Here is a 16,337-nt window from a genome sequence, read left to right on the forward strand (position 1 = left end):
ACATCACCCCTGAGAGGCATTTGGGAACACCAGTGGTGCCTGGGACTCCCACACACGTGGAAGGCACACAGGAGCCCAGATACCTGGAATACCCTGCCCCGGGTCGCAAGGGCTGGGCTGGACCCACGCTGGGCGCTCTAGCACTGCATTGCTCCTGTTAACGTCCCCTGGAAATGAACCAAAGCAGCCTGCAACCCACGTTGTTTCAGACAAAAACCATTGGTGTGGCTTCCCATGCCAGAAAGTGAAGCCTGGGGCTGTGTCCTGCTGTGCCTGCAGCCCTGCCTGTGTCTTGCCTAGCAGCGTGGGCAGTGGGGCTGGGCTCGGGACTATGTGTTCAAGCATCCTGAAATCACAGGCTTGGCCAGAGTCCAAGCCCAGAGCCACACCGTGCAAATGGGATGTGTCTTTGCAGCAAGCTGACTTGCCACCCCGTACCCAGAACAGGCGGATGGCAAAAATCTGGAGTGGCACTGTCTGTAGGGCACTGAAAACCTGAGGGCTACAACTGCTAATGCACTCAGTGCTGGCACTGCCCCCGAGGCTGCCCTGGGGAGCTTCATCTGGTTCCAGTCCCACTAGGGAAGCAGTTATGGGGATGCAGCCACGTACATCAGCGCCATCTCCAAGCCCCACCGGCTGCCTGGGCAGCATCAAGCCCAACACCATGCCGAAAACCAGCCCATCCTGTTTGCATGTCTGGATCAGTCAAACGGGTGTGGAAGTGGCTGTGGGAGAGCTGGGCCGAGCTGCTGAGCCGGCAGCTTCAGAGGGGCACGGTGGGGCGAGCTGTGAAGCAGGAGCAGGAGAGACTGCTCTGAATCACCCCACAGCCGTCTCTACCCAGCGCTGGGGCTGCGGAGCAGCAGTGCCTGCCCCCAGCATCCTCAGTTTGCCCACTCTCCTGGCTCCCCAACCAATGGTTTAGCCTCTGCCTCCCCTCCGCCGGCTGCAGGCTGGCTAGAGCCGCTCCACGGAGCCCAGATTTCAGCTGTTGCACAAATAAAAAGGGCCCTTTATTTCTGTGGGATTACAATGTAGGGCAGGAAACAAGCATATAGTTATTTTGAGGCAGGGCTAAGGTGGGGCTGAGTAAGGGAAGACACCGCTTCCCACCTGGCAGCTGCAGGAGAGCAAGGAGGAGGAGCGAGTTCTACGCTCCCTGCTGCACCTGCAGACCCGCAGCCCCAAAGCACCGCAGCGTGGCTCCCAGCTGATCCGTCCTGAAGCACAGGATGGTCCTTCCCAGGGCACAGAGGGACTCCAGGCACATCCACTGCCTCCAGCACATAAGCAGAAGTGCTTCTGGGCTGACTCAAAAATGCAGCAAACCAGGAAAGGGAAATTTCTACCATATCAGGGTATGATTACAAAAAATGGCACTTTGCTGCATCTTTAGCTATAGTGATATCTCATTGGCACACTCCTGGTTACTCCAAGAGTGCTGCCAACCTCAGCCCCCAAGAAGTCACCAGTTTAATGGGTTAGCAAAGACTTGCTACCCTAAATCCAGCTCTCCTACACATCTGTCCTACAGCTCTCTAGCAATTTCCAACAGAGATCAGTGTAAACAAACCCAGAACCTTTGTCCTGCTGCCCCACGTGCACATCTGCTCGGTGGGCAGACTCTGCTAACTGCAGCGCTTCCCCAGCCTTCCCCCACGAGGCATTTGTCCCAGACACAACCCAGCCCTTGTGCTTGGTTTTTCTTACTTGGTCCTGAAGCTGCATTTAGAATAAAACCGACGTGGGCTGGGTCTGGACTATCCCTGATGCCTGAGCCAAGTGCTCCCTGCCAGCAGCCCAGCCCGGGCACCCTGTGCAGGCAACACGTGGCCATGGCTGTTTGCACACAGGGCAGGGCCCCCAGCTCTCCTCGCCCTGCCTGCTTTTCCCTGCTTGTTTTGATTCCAGGAGGAACGGAACCCTGCAGGGCCCCTGGGGAGTGAAGAGATGTCCCTAGGGGTGTGTGGCACACAGGGTGATGCTGTCGCTGGCTCCCTAGCATGGCTCTTATTTACTCTGCTTTATTTGATTTAAACAAGCCCTGCTTGTGGTGCCATGAGGCCAAGGGAAAGTCTTTGTCGAGAAGCACCGTGCTGGTTCCAAGCAGGCTGCAGGCTGCAGTGCTCTGCACCCCAAATCCTCCTCCCAGTACTGCCCTTGCACAGAGCTGGCCCCCACCCTGCAGCAACGCGAGCCTGGGGACCACTGCTCCTCTGTGCAGAGAGAGGTCCCTGTGCCGTCACCATCCCCTGTGCGTGGCCCGAAACAGGCAGAGGGCCCTGAACCCCTGACACATCTCCCAGCAGCAGCCCGTGAGCTGGGTGTCCAGCTCCTGCAGTTTCCCAGACAGCTCAGTGCTGTGCAGCTGCTGCGAAGCAAGGAGAGAGGTTGCACCCAAGGGTGGCTTTGCAGCAAGGCGTGTGGCAGCACAGGCTCTGGACTGAGGCTCTTGGTCTGTTCAGTCTGTCTCAGCCATGCAGGTCGATCCTGAGAAGGTGGCATTGCTCTGCTTCTTGTGTTTCTAGGCATTTCCCTAATTTTTTTGCTTACGCAGAGCCAGGTTTCAAGGTCATCCTGCCCTCCCACCTGTAGGAGGATAAAGGGGAGAGTGATTCAGTGCCTTCCTCCGGGAGATGGCTGGGAAGACACCTTGTGATTGCTGGTTCAGAGGCCTGCAGTCCTTAATCAAAACAAGCACCAGAAATGCCTGGGGGTGCTATTCAGCACCAGTTTTATCTTTTCCTCGAGAGGCAGAAATACCCCTGTAAGGAAATACAATCCCCTGTAGGAGGCATGGAGAAGCAGAGCCAACCCTCTCCTGGATCATCCCTCAGCCAGCAGTGGTCGGATCCCGTGCCGTGTTGCAGGCAGGAGGCTGGGCTGTGGCATCGCTCACAGCATCGGTTCAAACCCCAGATCAGCGGTGAGCCCTCGCACCAGGCGCTGCGGGGCAGGGCACCAACACAGGGATTCAAGCAGCCGTAATTCACCCCTGTGGCAGCCTCTGATGGCTGCTGGCTGCTCTTGCCAGGGGTGAAACCTCTGCAAAGGTGTCAGGGTGGCTGGGAACCAGTAAGGGGAATTTTCTGGGGGCTGGGGGCTTGGGGCAAACTGCAGGCATGGACTTGTGGGCAGATGGGGATGTGCAGGAACAGCAGCTCTGATGCAGCAAATCTTGCATGTTTACAAGTGTGTGGAAGGCATCACCTCCTCCTCCAGCGTGATGTCAGGCCTGAGCGATTAGTCTGAGCCATTAATTCTAATGCTGGTCGTCACTCATGAGGTACGTACTCCCAGAAGGTGAGCAGGGCACACACACCAAGTCTCTGGGTGCTGGCAGCGAGCCCCTGATGACATCGGCTTCAATCAATGGGCAAGTCCCAGGCGCTCTTGGACCACACGCGCTTGATTGTACCTGCTGCGGCAGCAGGCTCACCCAGGCAAGGAAATACAAGAAAAGCAAGATCAAACACACCGAAAGCAGGTCACAGAATTGCCTCTGCTGCAGCAGGGCAAGAAAACTACTCATTAGGGTGATTACAGGCAGAGGAACTACCCCGGGTTGCTGCTAATGAGCAGTGTGGGCTGCCTGTCCTGCGCAGGTCCCTGCAGCCCAAACAAGCCCTGGGGCTGTTGTTGCATGTCCAGTGTTGGATCCCAGTGGTAGCTCAGGAGGTTTTCCCACTGCTTCAGCTCTTTCCAGTCCTCTGCCCTGCAAAGGCTCTCACCACCCAACCTGCACCAGGGGCCCTGAATCCCTGCAGCTGCAGCTTGCCCTGGGCAGGCTCCCTGTGCATCCTCAGGGCACAGAATGGAGCTCGGGCGCTTCCTTAGCCTATCAGAGCTGCTGCCAGTGTGAGCCCATAGTTGATGTACAGTCAGGCAGATTGCAAAGAGCATCACCTCCAATGGATGCTGCAGAGGGGATCAAAGGGGTCGGACCTCAGCCAAGGCTGCTGTCGAGGCTGTCAGAGAAGCACATGGGAGGCTGCTCACAGGCAGAGGAATGAGGGTCTGGTTCTCCATCACACACAATCATTAGACCATCAGCCCCAAAAATGACTAAGGGGGATGTGCCATTGCTCCGAATGTGTTTTTGAAAGATCCTGAGCACCCTCAGCTCCTGCCTGGGCAGGGCAACTTTTGGCTGGCTACCCATCCCACCTGGCTCCTGCAAAGTCCACCAGTGGATGTGAAGTGGCACGACCTGGCACCTTAAACAAGAGACGCCTGACTTATAGCCTGGTAGTAAGACCTCAAATGCCCTCCCCACCCCCTGCAGTGGTTTTAACCTGGTTTGCTTTGCTGTTTGCATTGCATCACTTTCTCAACGTCCTGGTGTTAACATCCCTTTTGTGGTGGTGGTCTCGTCTGTGGTGGAGAGAGGTCCCATTCATGGCTGATGTCCTGCTTGCAGCTGAGGTCTTGTTGATGGTAGAGATCCCGTTCACACTGGGAGTGAGTGGCAGTGCAAGGCTGCCCACTCTGATAATGGAGCATCGCTCCCCAGCATAGCAGCACACATGACACCCCACTGTGTCACAGCTCCCATAACCACAATCACTAAAGACAGAGTCTGGAGGACTGCAGGAAGAATCAGACCAAGACGCTACTTTCTTGGCTGAAAAGACATGATAAAAATGGACCAAAAATAGTGGCAGTTTGTGCAGCCTGCAGCAAGGGGTCAGACTTTGGTGACAAAGAGCTGCCGAGTCACCCTACTTGCTCTAGCCACCACCCAGTGTGGCAGGCACCTGGCTGGACCAAGGACATCCCTGTCCCCACTGCACCCACCTGGCAGCCTGAGCAGCCCCTCACTGCCAGCCCCCACCTGTGGAAAAAAAAAGAGGGGAAAAAAGGGATTTGCGTTTGCTGTGGACGTGCTGCACACACCAACTGCTGCCTGTGAATCGCTCTGAGCACGTCTGATGAAAGAACTGAAGAACAAAGTGTTATTAACATATTGCCTGCAACGCGGGCGGCTCCTTGGGGAACGGCACCTGCTCCATGCCAGGAGCAGCTGCCAGCCCTGCGAGGCCCTCCTCTGCTGCCTTGCCAAGCTCTCCTCTCCTTAAGGCAGAGATCCCTCCTACCAAAGCAACACAGTCCCGCCACCCCTTCCCTAAGAAATCCCTTTTTATTCAATCTTCGGAGGAGCCCTTTGGTTCACAGCTCACTCTCTCCCAGCAGTATAGACCCAAGCCCCCTCCTCCTGTCCTGAGCAGCCTTCCAAAGCATCCTCATCAATCCCAGGATGCCATCCCGTGGCTGCTCTGCATTTACAGCTCCCTCTGTGTCCTGAGACCCATCTGGGAGACAGGAAGGGCCAGACCCAAAATGGGAAAATGGGAACCTACATCCCATGCCATCACCCTGCAGTCATCCTCCTGCAGAGACACAGCATTTCATCTGTTCAGCTTTCCTCCAAGTGATGCCTGACCACCACTCAGGATCTGATGATGATGCTGCCCCTGTAAAGGCCCTGGCCCAAAAACGAATGAAAAATGGTGAAAACTCAGTATTTACACAACTCCCAGCCCATCTGCAAAGGAGGAGGGTGCTGCACAGAGCAAACAGTCACACCACTGATAGAAATCACTTGAACTGAAAGCACTAATCCAACCAGGGTAATCGTTGCACAAGTAACTGCAAATCAACCAGAGAAAACTACCTCCCACTTGAAGACTGCTCCTGAGCAGAAAAAGAGGCAAAAATCCTCAAATTAATTAAAAAGCACTGGCAGCTCCTATAATACATGAAAATAAAACCAGCATGGCTTGTTGCTGCTGGTCTGGATTGGTCTTTGTAAGCATCCCTGGCTCTCGCAGTGACTGCAGAACGGGACTAATCTACAAGACTGCTTCAGGACAAAGGAATCTTCCAGCACCAGGGACCTGTAGCAGCAATATTTTATTTCTTTAGAAGTGTATATGCTTTTAAAAAAGCTTACACCATTCATTATGAAATCATGCATATTAAAAAAATGTATATTTTCTTTAAAAAATATTACCTTTGTTACAAGTTTATGCTAAAGGATTGGCCTGAAAGGTGCTGCTCCAAGCTCTCTGTCCCATCCTGTCCCTGGGAAGAACTGCCTGGCAGCAGCACTGGCATTCCTGGCCAGCGGGCACTGGGCTGTGGCACTGCAGGATGGCTGCATGCACCATTCCTTGGGACTGGGTTTGGGCCTCAGCCCCATAGTAGGGCTGCCCAGTGGTGCCCCCACTGCTCCCAAAACACCCACCGGGCTGAGAACAGGCCATCAGCATTCCAGATACCGCAGCAGGCACAGAGGAGGGTGTGCTGGTGGGAAATAAAGGAATGCTGGGTGTCCTTACATCCCAATTTACCTAGTTCTGCAACGCTTGCAAATTAAAAATTGGTTAATGAGCGTGAAATCCACTGTCGGTTTGCAGCTGCCCCATTTGTGAGCGCCCTGTAATGCCTCAGCACTGACCAGGAAAGGACCCTCCAAGCAAGCACCTGCTGCTCTCCAAGTGCTCGTTGTTCTCATGAGCTTGGAAATTATGTGCCCCTTCCCTGGGCAGGGCCCATGGGGACAAGCCTTCACACCCCCAGCACCTTGGCAGGAATCATAGAATCACCCGGTTGGAAGAGACCCCCTGGATTATTGAGTCCAACCATTCCTATCAAACACTAAACCAAGCCCCTCTCACCTTGTCCACCCGTCCCTTAAATACCTCCAGGGAAAGTGACTCAACCACCTCCCTGGGCAGCCTCTGCCAGTGCCCAATGACCATTTCCATGAAAAATTCCTAGTGTCCAGCCTAAACCTCCCCTGGCAGAGCTTGAGGCCATTCCCTCTCATCCTGTCCCCTGTCACTTGGGAGAAAAGCCCAGCTCCCTCCTCTCCACAACCTCCTTTCAGGTAGTTATAGAGAGCAATGAGGTCACCCCTCAGCCTCCTCTTCCCCAGGCTAAACAACCCCAGCTCTCTCAGCTGCTCCTCATAAGGCCTGTTCTCCAGCCCCTTCACCAGTTTTGTTGCTCTTCTCTGGAGACACTCCAGAGCCTCAACATCCTTCTTGTGGTGAGGGGCCCACAACTGAACACAGGATTCGAGGAGCGGTCTCACCAGTGCTGAGTACAGAGGGAGAATAACCTCCCTGGACCTGCTGGTCACGCCGTTTCTGATCCAAGCCAAGATGCCATTGGCCTTCTTGGCCACCTGGGAAGCAAGGAGAAGTCCTCATCCCTGACTGGGGGTGAGGAAGCGGCACCACACGTCTCCGCTGACACGGCTGTGACCAGGGAAGCCAAGAGCCCCCAGCTCTGCTCCTGCCCTGCAGGACATCGCTGCTCCATGAGTCCAGCCAGGAAACACCTCCTGGCAGATGCCCTGGAGCACATGTTAACGTGTTTTTCTGCTTGTTTCATCCCTTCTAATTCCTCTGAAAGAGCTTCTGGGCTGGAGGCCCGCGAGGCCCTGGGGTAGAACCAGGAACTCGCGTCCCCCTGGGGCTGCGGCCGCTCCCTGTGCCCGGGAACAGGTTTGGTGGGGAGATGCCATCGGGATGGGATGTCCTCATCTCCGGCCCACCTTGCTCCCACTGCTTCTTCAGTCGACGCCTCCATCCTTCCCGCCTCAGGAAGGTTTCTCACCCTCTTTCCCCCGGTTTTGCAGCCCACGTCCCCCTGCGGGGAGCCCGTGGGTGCCAGGGGCAGCGGATCCCACGGCTCGCACCAGGCTGCCCGGTGCCCAGCGCGGAGCCCCAGAGCCTCGGGCTCTCTCGCTCCTACTAGACGATCCCCGCCAAGGCCGCCAGGGGGAGCCCGAGAGGCGCCCGTCTCCACCCGTGCCCCCATCCGCCTCCGCCTCCCGCTCCGCAGGCATCCACCTGCCCTGAAACCCACCCGCAGCCGCCTCCATTGATATCCATGTCCACCTGTGCCCACCCGCATCCACCTGTGTCCGCAGATCATCGACTCCAACCATTCCTATCTAACACTAAACCTGCACCTGTCCCTTAAACACCTCCAGGGAAGGTGACTCAACCCCCTCCCTGGGCAGCCTGTTCCAGTGCCCAGTGACCCTTTCTGTGAAGAATTTTTTCTTAGTGTCCAGCCTAAACCTCCCCTGGTAGAGCTTGAGGCCATTCCCTCTTGTCCTGTCCCCTGTCACTTGGGAGAAAAGCCCAGCTCCCTCCTCTCCACAACCTCCTTTCAGGTAGTTATAGAGAGCAATGAGGTCTCCCCTCAGCCTCCTCCAGGCTCAACAATCCCAGCTCTCTCAGCCCCTACTTGTAAGACTTGTTCTCCAGCCCCTTCACCAGCTTCACTGCTCTTCTCTGGACTAGCTCCAGAGCCTCAATATCCTTCTTGTGGTGAGGGGCCAAGAACTGAACACAGGATTCAAGGAGCGGTCTCACCAGTGCCGAGTACAGAGGGAGAATAACCTCCCTGGACCTGCTGGTCACGCCGTTTCTGATACAAGCCAAGATGCCATTGGCCTTCTTGGCCACCTGGGCACACTGCTGGCTCATGTTCAGTTGGCTGTCAACCAACACCCCCAGGTCCTTCTCCTCCAGGCAGCTTTCTTGCCAACAGCACTGCATAGGGTTGCTCTACCCACGTCCACCTGCACCCGTGCCTGCCTCCACCCCCATCCGTGTCCACCTACATCCACTTCCACTCCTGTCTGCATCCATCCATGTCCACCCAAGTCTATGTCCTCCTGTGCCCACACCCACGCAGAGCCCAGGAGGCTGTTTGGAGGCAGCCCCTCGCTGCTTCACAGACGTTGTTTTCCCAAACATGTCCTGGTTTTTAGGACGCCCATAGCCACGTGGCCTCTGCCCGCACATGCTGCAGCAAGAGCTGGGAGTAGGGCTCTGGGGCTAAAAAAATCCCCCAGCCCCATGCATGCAGCTCGTGCTGCAGGCTCGGCAGCAGCACCACAGCCTCCTGGCCATGAGCTGCCCCATGGCCAGGCCCAGCCCTGCATGCAGCTCCGGCCTCGCCTGCTCGCTGTGTGACTGCCGGACTGTGCCGTGGCTCGGCACAGGGTTTGCTGCAGCTCTGCTGGGGTCACAGGGTAGGGTGATCCAGATCTCTGCTGCTGCTGGAGGATCTGGGAGGCGGACGTGATGCAAATCAGCTAATTGGCAGCCATGGACACCTTTAATCATCCACACAGGGTTTTTTGCAAGTGCGTGGCACAACCAGTGAGAGAAAGGCTCTTCTGCCCTGCGTGGCACCACTGTGGCACGGGGGGCTGTGCCCCATGGTTGGCAAAGGTTTTCTCTGCTGACATGGGTCAAAATTGCCCTTAAAAACGTCACCAATGTCCTTAAAAACAAGATACCCCTGTTTCTGACCATCATGCCCACTTTAAAATCTGTTTTCAAGTCAATGTCATGGTTTCATTTATATCTACTGCAATAGTCGTTACTGCACTGCCCACCAAACACAGTGCTTCACCTCAACGTCCCTCCACCTTTTATTTCATTCAGTGCTTTATATGAGTCAAAATTAAATGGAATAACTGCAAACTCGTAGCTTGTCCCCACATGACCTACCTGCTATTCACAGAAACAGCAGGAAAGGCAGCTGTAACCACAAGGGTGAACAGAACACGTTCACTGCTTCCGCATGTGTGACTGCGCCCAGCAGCAGGGCTCGGTTTCAGCACAGGGAGGGAGCAGCCGTTCTTGGGGCTCCTGACCCTAGAGGCAAGGGGAAAACAAAGCTGGAAACATCCTGGTGGGAGACAGGACCTGGGGAGATGGTGTCTGCCAGGGTGGATCCTGCCACAATTTCACACAAAGACAATTTCCCTGCAAAGAAAGCGTGCGGGGCAGGACAGTGTTTACTCATGCAAATGCCACTCGTAGGCTGTTTTACGATTCCATGCAGATTTTAAAGAGGGCAAAGTTTGGTTTTGCCTTTTACTGCAGGTTTATCTGGGGAGCGGCACTGCAGGCGGCGGCGGGATGTCCCAGCTCCCGGACTTTGCCCGGCGCTGCCTGGGCTTCAGCTCTGGGCCAGGCAGGAAGGCTCATGCGAGGCCAAATGCTGGTTCCCTGGCCCTGGCTCTGGCACCAGTGTGGATTATGGGTGCATCCATGAAGGTGGGCAAGCCCAGGGTGGCGGAGAAGGGATGTGGGATGCATACAGGGCCAGGGCTGGCAGTGGGCAAGCGTGGGCTGAGCGAAACTTGTGCCAGGAGCAGCAGAAGCCCTCTCTGGTGTGTTTCAGGGAGCAGCATCAGTTTCTGCTGCCCTGAGCTAACAGGTCCTGGGAGCTGCTCGAGCCTCAGCACTTACAGCCAGGAGCGGGACAGAGGCTTGCTGAAGCAATGCCAAGGAAGGAGAATACATTCAAACACCTACCCAGGGTGAAGCGCTTCCAGGGCTCCTGCTTGCATTCCCCATTTGCAGGATCCTGGGGGAATGACCCTTCTCCCAAAACTGCAGGGCCTCTGCAATAAAAATCCAGGTCCAGGTGAGCAACCTGGGATGGTGCCACAGATGGGTCAGCAAGAGCCGGTGGCAGCACAAGCTTTTGGCTGCAGGTGAAAACATCTACTGATAGGGAACAGGTCACATGTTTTGTGCAGAGCCAGCTGGTTCCAGCAGCCCACTCAGCGCAGCAGCCCGCTGCAAAACCACAGTGTGCCATGGCCAGTGGGACCTGAATCCCTTTCAGCGATGCTTCAGCACCACAGATGACAGCAGGAATGTGCTGAGTGCTGGCAAACGGGAGTCAGATGAACACATCCCAGATCTCTGGACCCCTGTGCCCCTAGATCCCTGCACCTCTGCCTTTGGAAGAAATAATCCCAGGTCAGGAAGCTTGCAGTCAGCCCTGCTGTGCAAAGAGCACCAGACTGCACAGTCCTGAATGTGGGGTCCTGCACCTCAACTCTTCCTCTTTCATGCATATGGATGGGGTTGCAGGGTAAAAGCCAATATTTGAACCCCAGACACTTTGCTGCTGTTCTTCCTCATGTTTTCCACCTCTGCTGATGACAGACGGGGATGCAATTTTCTGCCTTTGGTGCAGGGACCCCAGTGCTGTATGGAACACCTTGTACCAGGGGAGCCAGCTTAGTTCAGTACAAAATCACCAGCACCCCCTTCTTCCTGAGCCAGCACCCGCTCTTCTGGGGCTGAGACTTGGTGATTTGGGGGACAGTTGGCCCCCACTACATACATCTGCATGATTCAAACCCATAGCCACAGGGAAGGCACATGGCTCTTGCTTGAACCAGGCTTCTCACTGTATCCACCAGGAAAAGCAAACGCCTCTTCCAGGATAGTCCTGTCCCTGCTCTGCTCTGCCACTGAGCCGGGCTGTCAGCTAGACTCCCATGACCCAGGTGGTCAGGACAGCCACAGGCACGGTGCTGGGCTCCGGAGCCAAACCAAGCCGAGGCCACACTTCCTGGCTGCCTTGCACACTCCCAGGCACTGGCCAAAGTCAAAACCTGAACGCCAGCATGCATTCCTTCAGCTGAACCCCACTTTGATTTCCATCAGGGATGGAACTCCTCCAAAGGGAACAGGGGGAAGTCGACTTTTTATCTCATATGTCCAGGTTGGCATCAGAGCCCCTGTGCCTACATCGGGAGGTGTGCCTGCCTGCCCTTCCCCAGACTCTGATTGCTGGGTTTGCTTTTTCGGTGGGGTTAGCACCTTGCGGGCGTGCTGCCAGGGCACAGGCTGCTGCAGCACATTTCCCAGAGCCCTTATCCTGGCCGTGGCAGGGCTCAGCCCTGCGTCAGGTGTAGGCTTTGTCTGTGGCCTCATCTTGTGTCCCCAGCTTCTGTCCCCGCTTTACTGCTGGGGCTCTTCAGGGCCATGGTGTTCTGTGCCCAAGCAAGGAGCATGTACTGACGGCACACAGGGAAGCCAGGTCCCAAAGACTCGGGGCAAGCCCTGGCTCCTGCTCTGCTCCGCAAGGAGGCAAAGCTGAGCACGCCGAGGTTAACCGAGCCTTGGAAGGTGGGGGCTCTGTTCCTGCAGGGGCAGCACAGCCAGGGGTGCTACTGCCTGGGAAGGTGAATGCGGCTGCTGCTGCCTGCGCCGGCTGAGGCCAGCCAGGGCACTGGGGTCGGAACACCGGACTGGGTGCTGCTGGGAAAATGCAGTGACTGTTGGACCAGAGGCCGCCCCACGGAATGTGCAAGCTGGCGTTTGCTTTGCAAAGGCAATTGCTGCCCTTGTTATCCAGCAGATTTAAAGGGGAGTGGAAACACTCACCCAGAACGCACAGCCTCGCTATGAGAGCATGGCTGTGGGAGCACGGCTGGGGTGTCGGTCTGCGCAGCAGCGCACAGAGCGTGTTTCTGCAGCACCGAACAAAGGGCCAGGCTACAGGATGGCTGGGGGATTCGATGGAGCTGGCAAAAGGTCCCGCCTGTGATGGCGGCAAGGCTGTCCAAGAGAGAGGATGGAGACATAGCTGAAAATGGGAATGAGGCCACACAAGCACAGGGATAGCACGGAGGCAAGAGGAAAGGGAGCTGAAAGGCCTCCAGCACTGCACTGTGGGGCTCGTGGGGCAGACACTGTGCGGTGTGCAGGACCACCCAGCAGGCAGCCCTCCACACCACCCGCAGGAGCTCAGCCGGCTGCCGGCCCCTTCTGCAGGGACAGGGCTTAGTCATCTCTCACTGACACTATTTGATGTTTGGTCTTGTTCCCAAAAATTTAAAAAAACTTAGTGTTTTTATGTGGAGGAAATATGTCTCTTGCTGGTTAAGCACGTCCTCCTGTGACAGCAGCTCTCACCCAACCACAGGCAGGACTTGATTAGGCACCTTCTAAACCCCTGCATGTTAATTCAATGCTCTCCAAGCAGCTGAAGCCCATGGCCTCAGATAATATTTGGGGCCAGCATGGGCAAAAGAGCCAAAGCCCCCCATCTGCAGCTGATGTGGCTCCTGGGCCTCCTGTCTCTGAATGCAGAGGGGATTGCAGGAATCAGTCTGGTGAATTATGAAAGTCAGGATTAAAGGGCAGGAGGATAGCAAAATGCCCCAGACGCTCTTTGGCAGGCAATGAAAGGAAAGTTTAGTGGCAGCTGCCAGCCAGGAGCCATTGGAGGGACAACTGCATGTCTGACTCCATCCTGGGCTCCCCAGGACAGTTGCTGTGGCCCATCCCAGCACTGCCACTTTCTCCCTCCTCGCTGCAAAGCAGGAGGGATCCACACACCTCCTGGGCCTCCTTGCTGCTTCTCTGGGCAAAGAGAGGGAAGAAAAATTGCTCCCAGCTGGGAAACCTGCAGGGAAAATGCAAGTTTTAGAGCATTGCCTGCCATCATCAGCGGCAGGTCAGGGAGCTGCTGCCACCAACGAGAGAGAAAAGAGGCTTCAGCTGCTTTTCATTTGCCTTCGAGACAGATTTAGCTCTGCAGCCAGCCACAGATGGGGTTGCGGGGCCAGACCGCCTGCGAGATACAATCTGAGATTTTCCAGTGAAGCCAGAGATTTTAGTTGCTAATAGAGATACAGCAAATTAACCGAACTTAATTCAGAGGGTCACCACACAATGCTTCCACCTGTTTTGCTGTGGTTCTGCCATCTGCCACCCCTCCACCTGATGCAAAAGAGGCTTTTTTTCCTGACGCCATGGGCTTCGTTAAGTCATGTCATGTCTCATCAGGGCTGCAGCGGCAGGACAATGGGCAGTGAGAGCTGAGCCGAGCGAACATATGCAAACTTTTGGAAGCTTTCCTTGACAAAGCAAATGCAACCGAGGGGCTACTTAAATTGCTGCCTATGTTCTGCTGCGGGAAATGGTTTCACGTCTAGCTCTTGTTTTCCAAATGGCTAATTAAGTGACTCTGCAAGCAGTGTATGGAACGCCACGGCACACTGCACCACGCTTCAGCAAACACTGCCTTAGAAAACGGCTGCTGCTGTTTATGAGCGAAGGAATATGCCCACGCAAGCAAACCTTTAAAGCACACACTGCCAAAAGCTCTGGGTGGGACCACCTAGGGTCCTGTCTGCAGCACAGGCAGAGCAGTCCTGGTCCATTGGAGCTGGTGGAACTGCGCCAGCTTTGCAGCTCGGGTTGGGCAAGCGTTTTGGCACTCACTACAGGAGGAAGGCAGCTTCTAGGTGCAACAGCTGAGCAAGCGTGATCTTTGACACAGCTCCTATTAGAAGAAATCCTCCCCGGAGGTCTTCCAGTCTGAAACGGGCCATATGGCAGCCAAAGTAAGTTCCTGGAGAAACCCCAAGCTGGCCTCGGGGCCTGGGGGAGCAGGTCTCCTCTGTCTGGCTCAAACACCAACAGTTTAGCTAAGTCAGCATCAGCTGCAGAGCAGTCTTACAGCTCTGGCCAACAAGAAGCTTTGTGGCGGGTGAGAAGAGTCCCATGCAGCTCCCCCCATCAGGGATACAGGCAGGGGGAAGAACTTGCAGGGTCGTTTGCAACATAACTGCCCCCCGCAACACACCAGCATGGCCAGGATGTAGCTTCCGATTATTACAGCCTTCAGACTGCACTCAGAAAAGGTATTTCTTGCAAGTATTGGCACAAGCTGTAATGCCAGTGACTCATTGGGAAATTATAATGTGGCCTAGCAGAAGACAAACTGGAGAGAGAGAACAAATCACTCCTTACAGCAGAAGGATGCATGCTGAGCTGCAGCTGTCAGAAACACCAGCTGTGTGCTGGAGCTGTTGTTTGCCTTTCCTTACCGCTCACGTCAGGAAAGGTGCTCATCACTGCCCTGTTGCCGCTGCCCACCCAGCCTGAGGCACAGGCGCCATCCTGCACAGCAGCTGGGCTGCACACTCTGCATGTGCTGGCTCCCAGGTAAAAGGGCAATGGGGGTCATCAGCGGCAGCTGGGACCTCACACTGTGCCAAACACAGCAGCAGCTGCGGCGCTGATCCGAGCAGCGTGCACACACCATGCCAGCCTCAGCCAGTGGGCAAGCTGGAGGCTGGAGCTGGTGAAGCTGCCTCTGGAGTTTGGGGTTTCTCCACAGCTGCCTTACCTTTCCCAGCCAGGAAGTGAAACTATGCTTTAGACTACACACAGAGCACTTATTTTAAGACTGGTGCCTTCCTTGCCTCCCCTGGGTCCAACACCATTGTCCTGAATAGCACAAGAAGCAGTGCAGTGTCCTCTAAGGCAACTCTCAGGGCGACCCCTAACCTGGACAGGAGCCTAGTAGAAAGGGCTTACCCTGCTTCTGACCTCCCCCATTCAGGACAAAGAGGAGCCCATTCAAAACCAACAAAAGAAATCACAGTACATGCACAGATTAAAAGCCACATCCCAGGAGACGAGACACTGCAGATGTGGAAGCGTGAACCTGTGTGAAAGAAACCATAAGATCCTGTCAGGACGGTGGCACGCGACAGGCAGAGGCTCTCCAGGGCTGTGGGTAAAATCCCATTGTGCAGCTCGGGACCAGCACTGCGTGCAGCCCACGGGGCCCTCCCGCCTCCCCTGTTGACTCTTGGCATAAAGGCAACTCTGTCAGCGCTGTCACGAACTGCAAAATGCCCCTCGTAGTGTTAGGGTGAGGGATTGCTGTATCATATTTCTGGTGAAAACCACGCATCAAAATATTGTTTGCTTTCGCCACTGCTGGTGCCACAGACTGTACGCGATATTTCACAATATTGTGTGCTGAGGTTTTAAGGAGCCGGTGAGGTTATTTCCCGAGCATGCTGGTGCTCACTCAGAGGGGAACAGAGAGACTGCAATCTTTGTGGTTGCAGGGAGACAGGCAACTTCATCCTAATTGAGAATTTAAAGGGAAACCTGTTGTCTTGGGAGGCTGAACACGTGACAGGGCTGGATTGCTCTGTCAGAGGCCCAATATGGAGCATGTTCAACTTCGCAGGCTGAGCTCTGCCCCACACTACCAGCTGCAAAGCCAGAGTTGCACGGCCTCTGTGGGGAGGAGGCACCTGGCCATACCTCACACAGGACCTGGCAGCTCTCCCACAGCTCTCTTAGAGGGTCTGGTCCCCACTGCCAGATCTCAACTCTGGCCACTGCCACCAACCAGCAACGCCTGTGGCTGACGAAGGCGGAGGGAATGGCCAGCAGCCAAGCACCCACCTTGCAGCAGCAGCACACAAGCTCTGTGTCCCTGCGGCACAGAGCCAGCAGCCTCGGGCCTGGCCCAGACCAAGGAAATAAAGCAAAGGCGAGACATTTGAAATGATCACAGAATCGCAGAACAGTTGGGGTCGTGAGGGCCCTCTGGAACTCACCCTGTCCAGCCCCCTGCAGAGTCAGAGTAACCTCCAGCCGGCTGCACAGGAACATGTCCAGGCGGGTTGGAATATCTCTGGAGAAGGAGACTCCACAACCTCCCTGGGCAGCCTGTTC

The 16,337-nt window shown here is 55.6% G+C and overlaps 1 protein-coding gene across 1 annotated transcript in view; it reads right to left on the reverse strand.

Moving 5' to 3' along the window:
- Positions 1–16,238: 16,238 nt before the first annotated feature.
- LOC138723362 (GTP-binding protein Di-Ras2-like) overlaps positions 16,239–16,337 on the reverse strand; it is a 50,485-nt gene continuing 50,386 nt past the window's right edge. The window contains exon 2 of the mRNA XM_069862309.1: positions 16,239–16,250. The gene's annotated coding sequence lies outside the window, so the exon portion shown is untranslated. The remainder of the gene's footprint in view (positions 16,251–16,337) is intronic.

The sequence above is a fragment of the Phaenicophaeus curvirostris genome, chromosome 8 (assembly GCF_032191515.1).
Source record: "Phaenicophaeus curvirostris isolate KB17595 chromosome 8, BPBGC_Pcur_1.0, whole genome shotgun sequence".
Lineage (NCBI taxonomy): Eukaryota > Metazoa > Chordata > Aves > Cuculiformes > Cuculidae > Phaenicophaeus > Phaenicophaeus curvirostris.